The sequence below is a fragment of the Hipposideros armiger genome, unplaced genomic scaffold (genome assembly GCF_001890085.2).
Source record: "Hipposideros armiger isolate ML-2016 unplaced genomic scaffold, ASM189008v1 scaffold_71, whole genome shotgun sequence".
Taxonomy (NCBI): domain Eukaryota; kingdom Metazoa; phylum Chordata; class Mammalia; order Chiroptera; family Hipposideridae; genus Hipposideros; species Hipposideros armiger.
Window position 1 is genome coordinate 88,505 of NW_017731421.1, and position 4,653 is coordinate 93,157.

Consider the following 4,653-nt stretch of genomic DNA (forward strand, 5'->3'; position numbering starts at 1 on the left):
GCAGCATCACTGGCCCTCATGTGGGATCTGAACCGGGGCCCTGCTGCTCAGAGCTGGCGTCCCGAGACAACTCTTAACCAATGCGCCACTCAGCCGGCCTAGGGGAAAGCTTCTTGACATTTGTCTCGGGAAGGGTTTTGTTTTTTTTTTTGACCTGATACCAAAGGCTCAGGCATCTAAAATAAAAATGAAAAAATGGATTGACACAAAATTAAAAAAAACTTCAGTACAGCAAAGGAAACAGTCAATGAGATGAAAAAGCAACCTACCAAATTGGAGAAAATACTTGTAAACCACATGTCTGATAAGGGATTAATATCCAAAATATATAAAGAACTCATACAACTGAGTAGCAAAAAAGATTCTGATTAAAAAAATGGGCAAAGGACCTCAAATAGACATTTTTCCAAAGAAGACATACAAATGGTGAACAGGTATATGAAAAGGTACTCAACATCACCAATCATCAGGGAAATGCAAATCAAACTACAATGAGATATCACCTCACACCTTATAGAACAGCTACAATATTATCAAAAAGTCAAAAGATAAATGTTGGAGTGTGAAGAAAAGGGAACCCTTGTGCACTGCTGGTGGGAATGTAAATTGGTGCAGCTGCTATGGAAATCAGTATGGAGGTTCCTTAAAAAATTAAAAACAGAACTACCATATGATCCAGTAATTCCACTCCTGGGTATTTATAGAAAGGAAATTAGTATCTGGAAGAGATACCTGTACCCCCATGTTCATTGCAGCATTATTCACAACAGCCAAGACATGGAAACAATCTGAGTGTCTGTTGACGAATGGGTAAAGTAGACGTGGTGTATCTATACTACAATGGAATATCATTCAGCCATAAAAAAGGAAATGAACCTAGAGGACATTATGCTAAGCGAAATAAGCCATGCACGGAGGACAAACATGGCATGATCTCATATGTGGAACGTAAAGAAGCCCACGAAAACAAAAAATAAAACCCTCAAATTTACAGTAACAGAGAGGAGAATGGGTAAGTTGTCAGAGGCTGGGGGAGTGAAGGAAAAGTATTGATCAAAGGGTAACTATGGGAGGTGACACATGTGTGAATTAGTTTGATCACTTCCTAATGGATGCATGTATCAAAATATGCTGAACACCTTAAAATACACAATTTTTTATTTTATTTGTCAAATACAAACCAAAACAAAGCCAAGAGTCACAAGCCTGCAGAGGTGTGTAGAGTTGTTCTTGGGATTCCCTTAGTATTCATTCGTAGTCTGCAGGGTACGATGCAAAGTCTAGAGTTTAGTTAATAGTGGTATACCCGTGTTGGTTTCTCACATTTGACAGACGAGCAACAGTAACGTGAGATAATAAACATTAGGGGGAATTGCAACGATGAAGGATACATGAGAACTTTCTGTACTGTTTTGTAAATCTGAAACCTTTCCAAATAGGAGGCTATTTTTAAAAAGTTATACTTGGAGAAGATCAATAACATCAATAAATCTGTAGCTGGACTGAACAGGAATAAAAAGGAGAAGGCGTAAAATACCAACACTGGAAACAAGCTGTAAAATGCACACACAGAGAATTACTATGTCTTTGCTGTGTATCTATGTTGANTGATTCTTGTCCTCCATGGCGCCCCCTCCACTTCCAAGCCTACCTCCCTGTAGCTATCAGGATAAAGCACAGCTAAGATGAGGCTATGCGTCCAGCTCATGGAATTCTAACAGCTCCGTGTTGCCTACACCACAAAGAGCAAACCCTTTACTATGGAAAGTCAAGAACTTTCTTGATCTGCCTCGAATTCCTCTCCAGCCTTGATGCTTCACATCCCTTGACACCGGCCCCAGCCAGCGACCTTCTCACTGTCCCCTAAGCTTGCGGTGCCCCATCGTGCATCCATACCATTGTTCACACATTTCCTTGTCTGTAGTGTGTCCCCCACACTCCACCCCTTTTGCCAGCTCTGCACCCAGAAAGCTCCTATTTATTCTTCAAGATGTAGCTCGAATCCCCCTTCTCCAAGTCATCCTCTGGGGTTCCCACTTGATAACACGCTTCTCTTGCTGACTTCCCATACTGCATTGCAACAATCCTTTTACACACCTTATTTCCTGTTCCACAAGGTTGGGATCTAAGTCATCTTTGTCCTTCTGGGCACATGGTAGGTATTCAGCGAATCCTTTGGATTCGATGTTGTTGAATGAAGAATGGGACAAACCATTTTTCTTGGGACTCAGGAGACAGAGATGGAAACTGCTGGGGCGAATTAGAGAAGGTGTGGTTTTGCTGAGTTTGGTTTGCTCGGGCCTCCTCATCTTCTGTGCAGACACCGCTGCTCAGACTTCAGGAGTGGGTACATAATCCCAGCTGTGGTCCATAACCTCTGCCTGAGCTTTCCTGGGCTGTTTTAAACCTTCAGATAGAGGCAAGAGGTCCTTTGTGTCTCTCATCCAAACTGTGGAGATATGGACCTGGGGCCATGCCTCCCGCCGTGGGGAGGAGCTTGTCTGAGAACATGGGAAAGACACAGAGAGGCTCCAAGATGCTCAGTGTCTGGATCAAGCCATCCCCTGCCCCTCCCAGGCCTTATCACGTGAGCTCAGAATCTCCCTTCCCCTTTTGTGTAGCCTGGCTGGTCTCTCCTCTGCTGTTTGGAACCCAGAGGTGCTCTCGGGTCCCCAGGCTTCCGGAAAGAGGAAGGCTTTGAGCTAGTCCTTGCCCATGGGGTAGGGTGTAGTGGAACGGGATTGGGAGGGCATTCCTGGTGGGAGAAGTCAGGTGAAAGGAGGCGAGGAGGCTCAGGGCCGCATCATAACCTCAGAATGACAAGCAGTGGCATGTCCTGGCCTTTGGGCCAGGTCCTGGGAGTGCTGGGGGAGGGGGGGCCACGCGGAGAGTTAGTCCTTAGTCTGGAAGGGCCGGGGTCAGCCCCTGCCTTTCCCGCCTGACCTGCCTGCCTTTCTCTCCCACTGCGCATTGCTAGCCTGTGGTAGTGACCCTTTATTTTGTCTTTCCTTATTTTCCCCCACAGGAAAATATTTTAAAATTATATTTCAAAGTACAAATGCCCATGTACTCCAGGATTGAACAAATGTTAACAGTATTCTACTTATAATGGCTTTGGTTTTTAAATTTTATTTATTATTATTATTATTATTATTATTATTATTTTAGGAAAGAAATCATATGAACACAGTTTAAGCCCCATCCCTAGCCCCAGCACCCATAGCTCATGCCCCTCCTCTTCTCAGAGGAATTGAAATTGGTATGTGTCCTTCCTGTCCCTGTTCTCATCACAGATATGCATGACAGGCAGAGCCATCTAATGGTAAGGGCATTAACTCAGGAGCCAGACTTCCTACGTTAAAGTCAGTCTAACTCTGTTTCTTTCTAGCTGTGTGACCTTGAGCAAGTTACTAGACATCTCTGGGCCCCAGACTGTTTCTTCTAAAAGTAAAAATAAGGTAAGCAAAGCACTTACACAGCAGTGCCCAATACCTGGAAGGTGCTATGTATGTTAGCTATTATTATCCGTGAATAATATAGGGTGTTACATTGCACTGTACAAGCACTGTTTTACAAAGCTACGTAAGTGGTAAAGAACCGGATGTACCTGTTGGTAACAACTTGTGTTTTTCATTCAAAATTACATCTTTGGGAGTCTTCGCTTATATCCAAGTTGAAATAACAGGGAACAGATTTGTCCTGCTGCCTTTAACAATTAAAAAATTCTGGACAAAATATATGAAACAAGGGATTGTAGACACTGGACATCAGGCAGCCCAGGACAGTGATCTCTGAGATATGGGAGACAAACAAGGTGAGCCTTACGATTATCTCGGCTTCCTGCCGGAAGTTTCCAGACTGCAGTGTAGGGCAAGGCAACCCAGGTGGAACCTGGTGGTCTCCTTGAGTTAAGGAGATGGAGCTGAGAGTTTGGGAAGTCAAGGTGGCTGGGATTCTCAGGCAGAGGACGGAAGAGGAGAGTGCTGCTCAGAGAGAGAGAGAGAACTCTGGGGCTCTACAGAGCCCCCCTCGAGTCTTTAGCTGACAACTGATTAGCTCACATGTGCAAAGAAACTACCTAAGGCCGGGCAAAGAACTGCTCAAAGGATTAGAGAGGGTGTTCTCTGCAGCTCATGCAGGGATGGGAACAGTTCAGGTTGCCATTAGCCAGAATGGAAAAACCTTGTCATTCATGGGATATGTGCTAAAGCACTCAGTAGTGGGGGAGCATTAGCCCCAGAAGGCTGTTCTGACCCCACCTAATAAAGCTTAAACATAAGCCTTGAAAGGATCAAACTGTTTCCAAGTAACTTAATTGTATCCTAGAACAAAGTGGGAGACTATAGGAATACAAACTATCCAGTGCTCAACATGGTAACCTTCACAATGTCTGGCATTCAATAAAAATTACTAGGCATAGAAAGAAGCCAGAAAACATGACTCATAATGAGGAGAAAAATCACTCAATATAAACAGACCCAGAAAAGACAGAGATGTTAGAATTAGTACATAGGAACCTTAGAAATGGAATTATATTCCATATGTTCAAGAAGGTAGAGGGAAGATTAAGTATGCTAAACAGAGACATGAAAGATATAAAAGAAACTGAAGAAGTCTTCTGGTTCTGGGAAGTTGGTGTAGATATACTTTCCC

At 43.7% G+C, this 4,653-nt stretch overlaps 1 long non-coding RNA gene across 2 annotated transcripts in view; it reads left to right on the forward strand.

Moving 5' to 3' along the window:
- The window catches only part of LOC109382834 (uncharacterized), a 21,576-nt gene that overhangs the window by 6,880 nt on the left and 10,043 nt on the right, over window positions 1–4,653 (forward strand). For both annotated transcript variants that reach the window (XR_002123997.1, XR_002123996.1), the window contains exon 2: window positions 3,389–3,458. This is a non-coding gene — a long non-coding RNA (uncharacterized LOC109382834). The remainder of the gene's footprint in view (window positions 1–3,388; window positions 3,459–4,653) is intronic.